Source organism: Mixophyes fleayi, chromosome 11 (genome assembly GCF_038048845.1).
Source record: "Mixophyes fleayi isolate aMixFle1 chromosome 11, aMixFle1.hap1, whole genome shotgun sequence".
Lineage (NCBI taxonomy): Eukaryota > Metazoa > Chordata > Amphibia > Anura > Limnodynastidae > Mixophyes > Mixophyes fleayi.
Genome location: NC_134412.1, coordinates 29,868,782 through 29,886,337, shown reverse-complemented (window position 1 = coordinate 29,886,337; position 17,556 = coordinate 29,868,782).

The window sequence follows — 17,556 nt, the reverse complement described above, 5'->3', positions numbered from 1 at the left end:
TGCTCTCCAGCTCCTTGTCTCTTCCGTGAGGCCCTTCTACCCCTCTAGCTACCCCGCTGGGGCTCTCGCCTGTCATCTAGCTGTACTTTGAGCTTCCGAGTTACTGTGCTTTTTGTTAACTGTTCCGTGATGTCTCACCCTGTACTGTATTTCTGTCTGTCCCTGTGCGGCGCTGCGGATACCTAGTGGCACCCTATAATTAAATAATAATAATAATAATAGCAGCCAATTAACCTACCAGTATGTTTTTGGAGTGTGGGAGGAAACCGGAGCACCCGGAGGAAACTAAGGGTGTGCACCGGCCACTTTTGGGGTTTTGGGTTCTGATTTGTTTTGCCAAAACACCCCACGAAAGGTTTTGGTTCTGATTTTGGGTTCTGATTTTTTTTAAAAAGGCATAAAAAGTGCTAAAATCCATATTTTATTTTTTTTCACTCCTACACTATTATTAACCTCAATAGCATTCATTTCCACTAATTTCCAGTCTATTCTGAACACTGAACACCTCACAATATAGTTTTTAGTCCAAAAGGTTGCACCGAGGTAGCTGGATGTCTAAGCTAAGCGACACAAGTGGGCGGCACAAACACGTGGCCCATCTAGGAGTGGCACTGCAGTGGCAGACAGGATGGCAGTTTGCAAGAGTTTGCTAGAGGTGCAAGATGGAATTGTCCTTGGGCCCTCCCACCCACCCTGATGTTATTGAATTGCCTTTTGCTGCTCCTCCATCCTCTGCAGCATATAGAGGGTGGAGTTCAAGCACGTCACTACCTCTTGTTTTAGTTGATGGCAGGGCAGGTTCATGCTTTTTTGATGTAGCAGGAACAGTGAACGTAGTTTAATATCCAATACAAATATTTCTGCACTGCAGAAACAGTGAACGTAGTTGAATATCTGATACTAATATTTCTGGACTGCAAGAACAGTGAACGTATTTTAATTTTGCAGTACTAATATTTCTGGACTGCAAGAACAGTGAACGTAGGTAAATATAGCAGTACTAATATTTCTGGACTGACTAAACTAAACATTAAAAAATAAAACAAAAGAGTAATTGACATACTAGAGAAATCTCCATATAAATATGTGAGCGGGAATACAAAGATAATAATCAGCAGGAAGAGCACAGTACCTGCAGGGACCAGATTATGACCGCAAATGATTATCCAGAGCTGCATTAGCAGAAAGTCACAGGAATTATTGTGCTCTAGCAATTATAAAAGTGGTGTCATTCTGTAGAGAGAGTCCCACTTGAAGAAAAATTAAAGTCACAACTGAAGGATATTTCAACACCATCTAGACGCAAGAAGAGGTAGGTGAAAAAGACTGGGTCAAAGTCAGCCTTTGTCCACTCCTGACCATTCTTTATGGATTTGCGCCCTTGGACCAGGATCTGATGCTGGGATCACAATATTCCAGGATTTTAACTGGTTAAGTCCTTCCTCCACTGCAGATATCATATGAGTAGAATTGTTCTGTGTAGTTATGAGCTTAACAAAAAAAGCCCAATCTCAGTGCTCTCGTGATGGTTTGAAACGATCTCCTCTTGATTATGGTAGCAGAGAAAAAATCCGGAAACAGCTTGATGTCTTGAAGAAACTTCATCACTCTGACTACTCTTAGGGGTATATTTACTAAAATACGGGTTTGAAAAAGTGGAGATGTTGCCTATAGCAACCAATCAGATTCTAGCTGTCATTTTGTAGAGTGCACTAAATAAATGACAGCTAGAATCTGATTGGTTGCTATAGGCAACATCTCCACTTTTTCAAACCCAGTTTAGTAAATACACCCCCAAATGTCAGTAACAGCAGATGAACAAGCTTCAGAGTAAATTTAGCCGTTAGTGTGCATTCTTTAATGTGAAAGTGGTGGACGCTCAAGAGCGTGTCTCTGGGAGCAGCTTCCAAGGCAGATCTCTGTTAGGGAGCCTATGAATGCGATCAATAAGCAGGTCATTATCGAACGCTGCAGGAAGGCATTGTGAAATAGGTCTGTGACAAAGTTGGTGAGTTCAGAGGTGGAAAGAGAATCCGGTATTCCAGGGATCTTGATTTTATTCTGTCTGGTATGATCTCCCATATCTGCTATGTTACCTGTTAGGGAGTGAACTTCGTTTTCTAATCTCTCATGGGCTGCAGTCAGATTGTTATAGGAGGAAAAGAGTTCCTCCATTTTATCTTGTTTAAAATTAAGCCTCTCTCTCTCTTTGTAAGATGTGTACCATCCTCCTCCTCCCTTCCCTCTTTTACGTCTTTTATTTACTCCCTCCACCCCCTGTATAAAAGTTGAAATGTATTTGTTAGGTACATCAATAATGCACTGTACAATGTATGTTCATTTACTTTATTCCTGTACAGTACAGTTTTTTTTTAAAAAAAATAAAAAAAAATCTCTTACTAAATTGAGGACATCAATACATTTATGTGTTGCACTTTTTTATTTCACCATTTGGGAGTTCTTTACTTTTTCACACTTATTTATTTTTATTTTTTTTAAATTTGTGAATGTCAAATGACCCTGTCATACCACAAACATATGGTTGATACTCATAAGTAATTAGTTTATAATTGTAAAATGTCTTCGAAGACACAGTTGATTCAGATACTGGTAGGGACTCAAATAAACCGAGAGGTCATGTAGCATGTGATTCTTCTGGCTGATCTGGAAATCCAGATTTTCAAATAAAAAGTAGAATTATTCATTAGTTTGTGATTAAGGGCTGCCTCTCACTGGAGTGTGCAATCACTCAGCAGCATGCATTGAACAACCAGCTATACTGACATTTAAGAAAGGCAAAGGTAACACAATTCAAACCTACGCTGCATTGTATGAAAATATTTTGCCAGTACCAGTTATACACTATCAGGTTATAGTTTACATCCTACTGCACTGGCCATTGAGAGGCTATCCTCATATTCCATATTATATGGCTATATGTGTGACTGTTTATAGAGCACCAACACATTCTGCAGTACAGTACAAAAGATAATAAAACTAAAGATTTAAATAGACCAGTGTTACCGCTTTCATACTGCCGCCCCTGCAATTTCCCAGGTTTTTCAAGCAGAATTTTTGCGGAGGCACAAAGCGTCCCAGCTCAGAGACCCCGTTCACACTGCACGTTGGACGCGGGAATTTCCTGGGTCGACCCCATTCATACTGAACAGGGGTCTGCCCTGGCAATAAGTGTTAGTCATCACAAGAGGAACTTTCATTGGCTGAAAAATACTGAGGTCATTTAAAGGGGAATAGTTTTCTTGCACACCAAGATGAGGTCAAAGTGGGTTGTAACACGGCATTGCTTTATTATAGGCAGAAGAGTCACTATTGAATAGTCCATAATGCCTGTTTTATTGTGTTTATTTGCTGTTTTATACAGCAAATGAGAAATTGTTGCAGCTGCACAGGGTCATTTCAGGAAGAGAAAGGAACAGTTTCTGGCACAGAGGGAGAATACTTGGCTGTATATGCACAAGAGAGTGTTTCTCAGGGCCAGCGTCCAGGCACCCAATCAGCCGCTTTATGCGAGACCCAGGTTAAAAAACCCAGGTCTCACCATTCATACTGCAAGCTAACCAGGGCCGACACAGGAATTACCTCACCAAAAGTCCCTGGACTACTTCAGACCCGGGATTTTTCACTAACACCATTCTACTGCTCCTAAAACCGTATCGTTTAAAAAAAAAAAAATTAAATAGAGACTTGAAAAACTATTTTTACCAAGTTATATTTAATATCGGTTTTGTGTTTAGCATATCTTTGTAAGCCATATCCACTGATTAGGAAGTGTCATCTGACATCTAGTGGCAACACAGGTTAGCGTAGCCATCAAGTCTAAGAAAAATAAATAAATAAATAAAATTAAATATTTACAGGGTGAACTTCCACAAAGTACAACATATCTGTTCATCAACTTCCCGCTTAGTTTACTGTTACCTGGGCTAAATTAACGGAGGTAAAATGTGTTTTTAAACAATAATTTAGTCCAGTTTTCAGAATAGGAAATTAAATTTGAAATTATGAAAACAACATTGTACAAACCTGAAAAGTATTTGTTGGTGTTTCCAAAAATAAAATAAACAAAACAAAAAACAAACACACAGTTGCTTATTAGTTCCATTTCTTGCAATTTTAACTAAAAATTTTTATTTTTTCCCCATTTTGGCTTGATTTTTTATTGTTGCTGTGACCGGACAAGCAAAGCAAATGGTACCTTCTGAAAAATCAAAATGTTTAGAAAAAAAAAAGCCATAATTTGTATGGGTACCACACAAACAAATTATAGATGCTGAACTGCGACTAGCCCAAAAAAAGAGCCAAAATAAGCTGAGCAGGGATTAAAGGGCGATACTCTTGACCTGGAGTACTTTCTAGTTTTGAAACCCATTTTGGCTAGGTCTTGGTTTAAAAATTACAACCATTGTTTATTTTTGTGACAGGTATGGCCGCCTTATGGGAGTGGTGCTAGTAAATAGAATTCTAACAAAATACATTTTAAAAAAAGGTAGACAAATAGTAAAACCACTTTATTTTCACAAACAGTAGTATCGTGACAGAGTGGATGTTCCCCTATTTTTCACATTTATTTACACACCTACTGTGCGGTTTTGAATAATACTGTACAGAGGCTTGAAGGGAGTTTAATAAAAACTTTTCTTCCCTTTAAACTTATTTTTTTAGTATTCATAACCATAGGACAGACTTTGAGATTAATAGAATTTAAAGTTTACCGCAAAATACACCTTGTTTTGCATCTGGGCACAAAATTCTCTGTGTCTGGCCACCAGAATTTGGGCTTAAAATGTTTCCAGTCCTACCCAAACCATGCCACATAGTAGAATCCTAGCGCTATTCGTTCTGTAAAATATAAAAATGCTTGTAATCACCAACCACCTTCAGCCAGGAGCCTAGTAAATCAATAACTGCCCGGAAGCAGGATCTTACACAGTGCTTGTAGTCATCAACTACCCAGACCATTCAGTTCCAGGTGTGCAGCCACACCCTGAAGCATATACCTACCATATCTAGCTATATCACAGCTACAAAAAGAGTTCAACCCCAGCTGTCACACTTATGGTGATTAGGCTTTACCACTGAACAACCCTTGTACATGGTCAATGCCAAAGTTATAGGTGACGTAGGGTACAAATTGGCCTTGTTTGCAGATGATCTTTTAGCATCAGTATCAAACTCCATTGTCTCTCTTCCAAATCCAATGAAATAATTTTTTACAAAATTGGTGACTTATCTAATTAAGATGAACTATTCCAAATCTTTATTATCGCAGATTTGGAAGATGCCACAATGCTCTGCAGAGCGTACAGTAGGGAAAATAGTACATACAAAAAACAGGGAAATACAGGGTAAACAAAATGAATGTGAACATGAAAACAGAGGGTATGGAAGACTGCTCATTAGAGAGCTTACATACAAGTGGAAAAGGGAACAGTTGAATCAAGAGGAGACAGTGTAGCTCAGAATGGAGATTGGGACATTTGTAATTGTGCATTAGTGTGAATAGTATCATCGGGGATAAGGCAAGCTCTAAAAAGAGATTGGATTTCAGAGAGAGAGCCTAAAGATTTGAAGATGGTGGGAAAGCTTGATTGGGCGTGGTAGGGAATTCCATAAGTAGGGAGCAGCATGGAAGAAGTCTTGTAGGCACGGTGGCTTAGTGGTTAGCACTTCTGCCTCACAGCACTGGGTGGCATGAGTTTGATTCCTGACTATGGCCTTATCTGTGAGGAGTTTGTATGTTCTCCCTGTGACTGCGTGGGTTTCCTCCAGGGGCTCCGGTTTCCTCCCACACTGCAAAAAAAATATACTGGTAGATTAATTGGCTAGTAACAAATTGACCCTAGTCTGTGTGTCTGTTTGTCTGTCTGTGTCAGGGAATTTAGACTGTAAGTTCCAGTGGGGCAGGGACTGATGCGAGTTCTCTGTACAGAGCTGCAGAATTAGTGGTGCTATATAAATAAATGGTGATGATGATGATAGGCAGGAGTGAGAGGTGGTTACCAGAGACAAGACAAGGTGGGTGCAGGTCAGAGGTAGACCTAAGAGAGCAGAAGGGATAAAGGAGATGTATGAAAAGGTGGTGTTGTTGAGGGCTTTGTAGGTAAAGGTCATTTGAATTAAATGAGGACACAAGGACCCAGTGTAAGAATTTGCAAAGAGGAGCAGCAGATGTGGAGCAGTGAGAGATGAAAATCATTCTTGTAGCAGCATATAGGATGGATTGAAGTGGGGATACATAGCAGTAGCCAAAGATGATGAGAGAATGAATAAGAGTCTTGGTAGTATGTTGGGTACGAAAAGGGTGTATTCTGGCAATATTTATATGGTGGAGTCGACAGGACTGAGAGAAAGTCTGTATGTAAGGAATAAACAGATCGCATAATCAAGGGTGACACCAAGGCAGCAGGCTGGGGAGACTCAATAACACGGCAGTTTCCTCAGTGAGGGAGATTTGAGGGCAGGTGGCGACTCTGGCAAGAGGGAAGATCAATTCTGCTTTGGACACGTTGAGCTTTAAGTAGCATTTGAACATCCATATTGAAATAATAGAAAGACAGTTAGTTACTCGAGATAGTACAGAAGGGGAGATGCCAGTTGAAGAGATAAAAAAGTAAAGAGCCAAGAACAAAGCCTTTTGGGACTCCAACAAATAATGGGAGTGGAGGAGAGAATGTGCCACTAAAGGAGTGGCTCAATAGGTAGGAAGTGAACCAGGAAAGAACTGTGTCACAAAGGCCAATGGAGTGAAGGGTGTGTAGGAGAAGAGGGTGATCAACTGTGTCAAAAGCAGGATCCATTATCCTTAATATCACAGTCCCCAATTCTAAAATACATGGGTTAAAACAAGTTTTCCATGTATAACTCAAGTTTTACCCCCTAATATCTAAGACCAAACCAACTTAAAAAGGTTGGCTAGCTATTTTCCTTAGAAAATTATATGTACTCCAAACCATACCCATCCAAATGGGAACCAAATCTCTTTAGTCTAATATATTCACAGCTAGAGGTTTGAAGAATCTGATGACTACCGCTGTTGCCTACACTCCTCCACTCGCCCCTACAACAAACTCATTTTAAACTGATTTTTTAAATTGTGTGCAACATTCTTAAGCCACTTCTAGATTTAGTATGGTTTCCTTGAAATCCATTTTATACATGACCATAGCATGTTTCTAATGCTGGGTCTCTGTCCTACTGACCTATTCCCTACCTTTCGCTCCCTATTACCATGTACATAAATGTTTGAAAATCAATAAATGCATAAGAAAAACCCTGTTATATAGATATTTCTTCTCAAAATATGTTTCCTAGAAATGTGATTTTTGGTGGGAGAATAACTTTATAGGTATGACGTACTTCTTAGAAATAAGCACCAAACCAAAAAAGTATGCTGCCTGTGGTGTAGTTAGCTTTGTCCACTGGTAATGCCTATTATCAGAGATCAATGATTTCCATGGTAAAGACATCTTATGCAGGGCCATCTTAACAACATTATGGGCCCCCGGGCTAAGCAGTGCAACGGGGCCCCTAGATATAGATGTATAGAGATATAGATATATAGAGATAGAGATAGAGAGATAGATGTACTTGCTCAGTGACCCTTGTAGGTTTTTTTTGCAGGTTTTTTTCTTTTGCAGGATTAATTATTCTCATTAACAGCCGTGCCTATGGGGCCCCCTTGCCCGTGGGGCCCCCGGGCAGCTGCCCATCGTGCCCAATGGAAAAGATGGCCCTGATCTTATGTACACACCAAAATAAGAAGACATCTATTCCACCTTGTACACTTACATAGTATGAAGTGGTTTCATCATCTGTCCTTGGACAGCAATGCACTGGTATCAGATATAATTTTATCATAATAGACCAAGCAATGTGTAAGGTGTTCTCTGATTAACAAGACAGATACTCCTACAAATGAGACAATGTTTACATAGATTATGAGTCACTATGCATATGCCAGGAGAACAAAACCAAAAAGTAACCTCAAGGCAATATTTTTGTCCGCAGCTCTTGAAGACTTATTTATCCCCATCTTTAATTAAACAGTAAATTACACACAAACTGTTTTGTATTCTGCAAAGTGATAACGTCTTAATACGTTAGCAGAGTTTTAGGGTTCATTCAGACACAGGTTTTCATAGAACACAACAGAGGTCATATATAAAGCCAAACTCAGCTTTGGTAATGCCACCTAAACTTCCGCAATAGCACATAGGTTTGCACAGGTCAATGGTATGAGGTTGTTATAGTGAGAGTGTTCCTTGCAAAGTGTATGTAGTTGTACCAGCTCAAAAACAAAAAGAAAAAAAAAAATACCTAATTTTTCTGCGCAAGATAAATTAAATAAAAAGGAGTGGGAAGGAGCATTTTTAGGAGTGTTCCTTGCTGTGCAGAAAGGGACACAGCCATTTTTGACACAGAAGGACTCAAATTATATACTAGCTCAGGGCTGGCAGTCTTTGGGTGTTCTATACATTTATTGGACTTTATTTTGCATCTCCATGTTGCATTTCAGCAGTGTGTTTCTATGCACAATCTAAGCAATGAAACACAAAGCAGGCGTTCATATTGCTGTGCACTTGGCAGACCATCCAGGTGCATCAGTGCAAAACCAAAGTGCTTTGCAGTGCATTTCGTAAACAAGGCTAACTAAGCAAACCACTCCGAAATTACTGCTGACATAGGGAACATTGCTCCCAGTGCTTGCATGACAGTGCTTGCATGACAGGCAGCACTGTAATCACTGTGTCAGAGTAAAATGTTAGAAAATATAATTGCAGTATGAACCACAGATACAACTGCCACCCTGGTGAACAACAGATTTGTGCAGACACCAGGGTGCCCCCACGTGTCTGCAGTGTTATAAGAGTGGTTTGCACGTGTTACATTTGATTTGAAAAGAAGTCTAAAAAAAATTATTTCAAAGCACTCAATCCTGTTTGCAAATCATTCCATCAATTGAATGGATTGGACTTAAAGGAAATATCCTCTCACATTTTGTTTAAGAAAATACATATTTACAGTATAAATACTTTCCATATTATAAAATATGAGACCGTCCATTCCTTGTTGTAAATTATACAGATATCAGAAGTCACTGACGAGTTCTATGAACATATGAAATCACAAGACTGTAGGCGAGTGATTTTATCCAGGTCTCAGAAATTGAAGGTAGCTTCAAAGATCAGTAATAATTTACAGTAGGGGGTGCTTTGTGTGTTATAATGCAGTTTCCTAGTGAACAATGATTTTTTTCTTCTCTCTTTCTTTTAAATTTGAATAAAACAGCCACAACGATTTTAAAAACAGCCACATGACCTGACCTTATAATAGCGGCACAGTGGCACTTTGGTTGGTGCTCCATGGCACCTGGAATCATTAGTTGGATTTCAAAGAGGGACCTATGTATGCAGAGTTTGCATGTTCTCCCGTTAGTGTGAGTTTACATTAGATACTACAATTTTCTACCACAGTCTAAAAACAATACTGGCTGCTGACTAAAACAGTCTCTGGTCTGAGAGTATACTGAGAAATGTGATTTTGCTAAGCGGACGCCATCGGCTGCCTTAAAGCCATTTTGTTCTCTTATAGCTTAAAGACAGATTAGATACAGCTAGATTGTAGGCGTTATTCATTGTTTGCAGGAGCCTGTGCTCATGACCTTGAAAATGGCAGCACAGGAGATAAGACAACTACCCCCTGGGGAGTATTCCTGTGTGAAAATGAGAGAATATAGCAACATCTGTGTAAAGGGAGCATGAGTGGTTAAAACCTTTTGGGGCATAGTTTTCTGTAATACATGATTTTGTGCTATATAGATATGTACTTGTAACTAATAAAGCAGAGCTAATTGTACACGCAAACCATGCAGTGTATTTAATTCTCTCCAGCTGATGAGCTCATAACTGATAAACTGACCCTTACAGGTGAACAATCTGATTTAGATTCGACAATACTAGGGAACTTAGAATGTAAATGCCAATGGAGCAGGGACGGATGTGAATGATAAATGTTCTCTGTACAGCACAGTGTAATGATGGCAAAAGCAAAATGATGTTTACCATGAATACCTTTTCCCTCAAAATACTCCATGGCTATCATTACATTAGTTCAGTAGTTCCAAAACTGCGCCGCGGCACAATCTCACAGGGGTGCCATCGCCAGGGACGGTGGTAAGCAAGGTGGGGGACTTCTTGGTATTTATTTTGGCTTAGGGAGAACAATTAGTGGATGAGGGGTTAAGTGGATGGATGGTAGGCTTTCAGGAACAGGTGAGTTTTGAGTGCCCGTTTGAAGGAGCACAGATTGGGAGCGAGATGGATGGAGCGAGGGAGGTCATTCCAGTGCAGGGAGGCAGCTCGGGAGAAGTCTTGGACTCGGGAGTGGGAAGAGGTAATAAGAGTGGAGAGGCGACGGTCATTTGCCGAGCGCAGGGAGCGGGCGGGAGTATGAATGGTACGGAGGTTGGAGCTGTAGGGAGCAGTAGACTGGGAGAGAGCTTTGTAAGTGGTAGTAAGGAGTTTAAAGAGGATTCTGTAAGGGAAAGGGAGCCAGTGTAAGGTCTGGTAGAGAGGGGAGACAGAGGAGGAGCAGCATGAGAGAAAGATGAGTCAAGCAGCTGCATTGAGTACAGATCGGGGCGGGGCGAGATGGGCGAGAGGGAGGCCAGTGAGGAGGTTGCAGTAGTCCAGGCGGGAGATGATGAGTGCATGGATGATGGTTTTGGTGGCGTCTTGTGAGAGGAAGGGTCGGATGCAGGCTATGTTGCGCAGTTGGAAGCGACAGGCTTGAGCAAGGGATTGGACGTGGGGGGCAAAAGAGAGAGAGGAGTCAAGGGTAACACCCAGGCAATGGAGTTGGGCGACAGATGAGATGGTTGTGTTGTTAACAACGATAGAGAGGTTGTGGTGAGAGGGGAGTCTGGAGGGAGGAAAGACAATGAGTTCAGTTTTGGAGATGTTTATTTTGAGAAAGCGTGAAGACATCCAGGAGGAGATGGCGGAGAGGCAGTCAGATACACGAGAGAGGATGGTGGACGAGAGATCAGGAGAGGAGATGTAGAGTTGAATGTCGTCAGCATAAAGGTGATACTGAAGACCAAAGGAGGAGATGAGAGCACCAAGGGAGGAAGTGTAGAGCGAAAAGAGAAGGGGGCCGAGAACAGAGCCCTGGGGGACTCCTACTTGGAGAGGGGAGGGGGCGGTTGAAGAGCCGGACGTGGAGACAGAGAAGGTGCGGTTTGTGAGGTAAAAGCAGAACCAGGCGTGGACAGAACCAGAGAGGCCTAGAAAGAGAAGAGTTTGCAGAAGGAGGGGGTGGTCCACGGTGTCAAAGGCCGCGTAGAGGTCAAGAAGAAGTGACCCCTGGATTTGGCTGATAGAAGGTCATTAGTGACTTTAGTCAGGGCAGTTTCAGTGGAGTGGAGGGGGCAGTAACCCGATTGGAGAGGGTCGAGGAGGGAATTGTCCGAGGTATCTGGTGAGACGACAGCAGACTAACCGCTCAAGAAGTTTGGAGGCGTAGGGGAGAAGAGAGATAGGGCGATAATTGGCGACGGAGGTGGGGTCAAGGTTGGGTTTTTTGAGGATAGGAGAGATGAGAGCGTGTTTGAATGAGGAGGGTACAACACCAGAGGAGAGTGATAGGTTGAAGAGGTGTTGCAGGTAGGAGCAGGCAGTGGGAGAGAGAGCGAAGGAGGTTAGAGGGGATTGGATCAAGAGGACAAGTGGAGGGAGGAGAGGAAAGAATAAGGGAGCGAACTTCATCGCCTGATGTGGGGCTGAAGGAGCACCAGAGTTGTTTGTTAGAGGGGGTGAAGCAGTAATGGCAGCGGGAGAGGGGTTGGAGGAGGAGATGTTAAGTCTGATGGCTTCAATTTTGGAGGAGAAAAAAGTGGCAAAGTCACCAGCTGAGAGGGAAAGAGGGACCGGAGGGGGGGGAGGGGGGGAGAAGGGAGGGAGTTAAAGGTGGCGAAGAGATGACGGGGATTAGAGGACTGAAAGGAAATGAGGGATTTAAAGAAGGTTTGTTTAGCCAGGAAGAGGGCAGAGCAGAATGAGGAGAGGATAAATTTAAAGTGAAGGAAGTCAGCCAGGGAGCGAGATTTCCTCCAGAGACGTTCTGCAGTGCGAGAGCACTTTTTGAGGAAGCGGGTGAGTTTGGAGTGCCATGGTTAGGGGATGAGACGGCGTCGGCGGATAGGAGAGGCAGGGGCAACAGCGTCAAGGGCAGTAGTGAGGGAGTGGTTGTAGAGACAGGACGCCTGGTCAGGGCAAGCCAGGGAGGGAAGGGAAGAGAGGAGAGAATCGAGAGTGGAGAAGGAGTTGGGGTCGATTGCTACAAGGTTGCGTCTGGTGAGGGTGGCTTTAGGCGGGGGGGGAGCAGGACAGAGTGAAAGAGAGGAGATGTGGTCAGAGAGTGGGAAGGGAAAGATGGAGAAGTCTGAGCGATCGCAGAGATGCGAGAAGACAAGGTCGAGGGAGTGACCAAGATGGTGGGTGCGGGAGGAGGTCCACTGGGTGAGACCTAAGGAGGAGGAGAGGGAGAGAAGTCTGATAGTGGCAGGGTCTGAGCAGTTGTCAATGGGGATATGTTGAAGTCACTGAGTATGACGGAGGGAAGGTCAGAGGAAAGGTAGTGGGGGAGCCAGGCGGTGAAGTTATCCAGGAACAGGGAGGTAGGGCCAGGGGGGCGGTGGATGACGGAGACCCGGAGATGGATGGGGAGAAAAGACAAATGGAGTGAACTTCAAAAGGTGGAGAAAGAGAGGGAAGGTACAGTGGGAATGACCCGAAAAGTACAGCAGGGGGATAGGAGAAGTCCCACTTCACCACCAGGACGTTCATCCGGTCTGGTGGAGTGGGTGAAGGAGAGGCCACCATAGAAGAGGGCGGCGGGTGAGGTGGTGTCAAAGGGAGTGAGCCAGGTTTCAGTGATGGCGAGGTTAAGAGAGTTGGAGACGAAGAGGTTGTGGATGGAGGTCAGTTTGTTACGGATGGACCTTGAGTTCCAGAGGGCACAGGAGAAAGGGAGGGAAGGATGAGGGGAGATGTGGATAAGATTGTTGGGGGTTGCTGGAGCGAGGGGGGGGGGTGCCACGGACCGGTGAGGGGGGCTGGGGGAGAGATTAAAGGAGTGAGGGGGGGGTGGGATCGTGCGAGAGGGACTGGTGGAGGTGGCCCAGGGAGAGGATAGGTATAGGAAAGGAGCGGGGGCGGCATAGTGAGATATGGGGGACAGGAGTGAGAGACACGAGGCAGCAGAGGCCGGAGGAGAAAAAATTGGGCTAGGTCAAGTAGGGACTGACGGAACAAAGAAAGACAGCACGTGGGAGAGTAGAGGATAGAGGGGCGGAGTGAAACAGGAGGGCAGTAGCAAAATAATATGAACAATGCGAAGTGGGGGAGAGCAGGGGTAAATCAATGGGGACAATGTATAGTGGAGGAGAATAAAATAAAGGTGGAATAGATAAATTTGATTCAAATTATAATAAACACATTAAGTTAAAGATAAAGATAAAAATTGATGGTTAGATCAGATAAACACAAGAACAGCAGTGAAGGGCTACCGAGAGCCCATACCGGGAAGCTGGAAGGATAACTCAGGAACGGGGGAGTCCGGAGGATTCCGGTGGTTGCAGGAGTCGGAGTAGACCAGGGGGTTGATCGATCAGGAGGTGGTCCAAGGGGTGCAGCGATCAGGAGATAAGCGCAGGATCAGAAAAGTTTGAGGGGTTACGTGATCAGGATGGATCAGAGTTCAGGAGGGTCAAGATCACCAGTCCAGTACAGAGTTCAGACCAGGAGAAGCACGAGAGTCAGAGGGTCCAAGGGGTCAGGAGTTACGGGGAGTCCGGTGGGACCAGGTGGGGGCATGAGAAGTGGCAGGGGTGGGAGGATATTGAGGAGGATTGTGGGAGGATTTTAAGCTGTTCTTAAAATATCTAACAACATGGGTCAAAATATTGGGCTGCCATTGAGTATTTTGAAGAAAAGGAACAAACAGTAAATTAGCTTCTTTCCTCTGCAATCCTCCATGGCAGCCATTGCAATGGGATGTACCTAAGCAATAGTAGTAGGGAAAACAACGAACACCAGATCAGCCACGTATGCTGCATAATCAAGTAGCTGTGTGGAGAACGTCTCTCCCAAACAGCATCTGCACATGACATTACCTCTAGTAGATGTCTGGTAAAAGTTCAAATAGATTGACCATCCAGTAAATTTGAAGATATCAACTGCTGAGCCCTGAGCCCTCCATGTCCAAGAAGTTGCGCCAGTCACTTTAAAGATTTCACACACTTTAAATCTGTTTCTCTTGTATGGCGGTGTAATTATTTGATCAAATTCAAAGTGGCCTGTTTGAATTGGGTATACTCTTTCTTGGGTCTCGTCCAGATCACAAATCGTTGTTCTGTGTTCCTAGATCTGTCTGTCCTGGATAAGATATTGCTCTGACTAAATGCAATGTGTGTAGCTTTCTTTATCATCTGGTTGTGAACAAAAGGATGGCAATATGGTTCTTTGATTAAAATGAAAGTAGGTAATAAAACTGATTTAGTCCTTATTACTATCTGATCTTTGTAGATATTCAGAAATGGTGTTAATTGCTTGTACCCATAGAATTTGTTGTGCAAAGAACCAAGTGTAAGCCACCTTTAGGAAACCTTTAGTAAAGGCTCAAAGGGGATCAGACATTAGTGTTGAGAATAAAATTGCCACAAAGAACTTAATGAGGACAAAACTCTCTACATTGCTTTAAAAAATAAAACAAAAAACGAACAAACAAAAAAACACGTTAATAAGCTGAATCCACTTTAGGCTTCCACCACAGGATGAACTTCTTCAGTGGGCCATTACAAAAATAAGATTTTTACTCACCGTAAAATCCATTTCTCTGACTCCATTGGGGGACACTGCGAGACATTGGGGTATAGTAGTGGGCTCAGGAGTCTTGCCACTTTAACTCTTAAATCTTTGGACTCCTCCCCTGCTATGCCCCTCCTCTCCAGAGAGATCCTCAGTTTTTTAATAACCAAGAGTGAACGTAAAGGAGGTAATATAACCTGGACAGGTCTTAAATTATAAAGAACTATAACCAAAGTTTCCACACACAGAACTATATACAGAGCAAGGGAGGGTGCGCAGTGTCCCCCAATGGAGTCAGAGAAATGGATTTTACGGTGAGTAAAAATCTTATTTTCTCTTTCCTGCCATTGGGGGACACTGCGAGACATTGGGGATATACCAAAGCTTCCTTAAGGGTGGGAATGCTCTGGACCAGCTGCGCGCATAATCCTGCGACCAAAGCTTGCATCAGCCGATGCAAAGCCTTGAAATCTATAAAATTTGGTAAATAAGTGGACAGAAGACCAAGTCGCCGCTCTACACAACTGTTCCGCTGATGCCCCCGTGCCTAGCCGCCCAGGAGGCACCCACTGCCCTAGTAGAATGTGCCCTTAAGTTCAGCGGAACGGCTAAAAAAACTGAAATGTAAGCCTCACGATTCGCGGACGTGATCCACCGAGAAATTGACTGCTTTGAAGCAGGCCAGCCTCTTTTATTGGCGTCATATAATACAAAAAGATCTCTGGTCTTTCTGACCTGAGATGTACGGTCTACATAACTCTGTAGAGCTCGTACCACATCCAAATACTGCATAGACCCTTCTAAAGAGTCCTTCTTTGTCTGGAACGCAGGGACAACAATTTCCTGATTTAGGTGGAATCTAGAAACCACCTTAGGAACAAAAGACGGCTTGGTACGAAGGACTGCCTGTCTGCGTGAAATATAAGAAAAGGAGGGTCACAGCGAAGCGCCCCAAGCTCAGACACTCTCCGTGCTGCAGCTATAGCCAATAAAAATACAGTCTTCCACGTAAGATACCGTAAATCAATAGACTGTAAAGGTTCAAACGGAGGTTTAGAAAGAGCACTAAGAACCAGATTGAGGTCCCAAGGCTCTACAGGATGACAAAAAGGTGGTTGTATACGCAAAACCCCCTGCAAGATGTCTGAATAATCAGCAATCTTTTTCTGAAAATAGACCGAAAGGGTGGAAATCTGACCCTTGAGGGAACCCAGACGTAAACCCTTCTGAACCCCTTCCTGAAGGAAATCCAGGACGTAGGAAATCCTAAATCTGAATGAAATCCCCTAGACTCACACCACGCAATATAAGTCTTCCACACTCTGTAATATATGAAAGATGAAGCAGGCTTTCTGGCCCTAAACATCCTGAGAGAAACCCTTAGCTTTAAGTATTAGGGTTTCAATAGCCAGGCCGTCAAAGCCAGCTGATCTAAACCTTGGTAAAGGAATGTACCCTGAACCAGAAGATCTGCCTGCATGGGAAGCCGGAATGGAGGAGCCCCTGCTAATAACAGCAGATCTGAGAACCACGCTCTGCGTGGCCAAAATGGAGCTATTAGAATAGCGGGAACTCTCTCCCTCTTCACCTTCTTTAGCACCCGCGCAATCATTGGAATGGGTGGGAAAATGTACACCATCCGGTACTGCCAAGGGGCCGACATGGCATCTACTATTTCCGCCGCTGGGTCGCGAGCTCTTGCGCCGTAGTGCGGAACCTGATGGTTCAGACTGGACGCCATCAGGTCCATCTCCGGACGGCCCCAACGCTCCACCAGTAGGGAGATAACCTGACTGTTTAGAGCCCATTTCCCGGGATGAAGGGTATGTCTGCTGAGGAAGTCTGCTTCCCAATTCTTCACCCCTGGAATGTGGATGGCTGAAATCTTGGGGACCTGATGTTCTGCCCACGCTAATATGCGTCTGGCCTCTCGCATGGCAGCCGCGCTGCGAGTGCCCCCCTGATGATTTATGTACGCTACCGTGGTGGCGTTGTCGGACGGAATCTGAAGAGGTTTTCCTCTTAGAAATTCCTGGGCTCCTATCAGAGCATTGTACACTGCTCTGAGCTCTAGAATATTTATCGGAAGAATGGATTCCTCAGGGGACCAGAGACCCTGAAGCCTCAGGGTTCCTGTTACTCCCCCCCACCCCAACAGACTGGCGTCTGTTGTGACTAGAGTCCAAGACCAGGTCTGTAAGGATTGGCCTCTCTCCAAGTTGGATCGGGACGTCCACCAGACAAGAGATAGCCTTGTGGGTGTGGACAGACAAACAATCTGTTTGTCTAAATTCTTCTGAGACCCTGACCACTTTCGCAAGATCTCTGCCTGAAGTGGACGGTAGTGAAACTGAGCAAAAGGAACTGCCTCGAATACCGAGACCATTATTCCCAGAAGTTTCATGCAACAGAGGACCGAAACTCTCTTTTTAATTAGCATGGCTCTGGTCCTTTTCTGCAAAGCGAAGACTTTTTCTGCTGGAAGATAAACTCTCAGACACTGAGTATCGAAAAGCAGATCCAAGAAGCGCATCTGTTGAGTTGGCACAAGCGATGACTTGGGTAAATTCAACACCCAGCCGTGACTCTGAAGAAACTGCATAACAGTCTGAATCTGTTGGGATAGAAGAACCGCAGACAGTGCCTTCAACAGAAGGTCGTTTAGGTA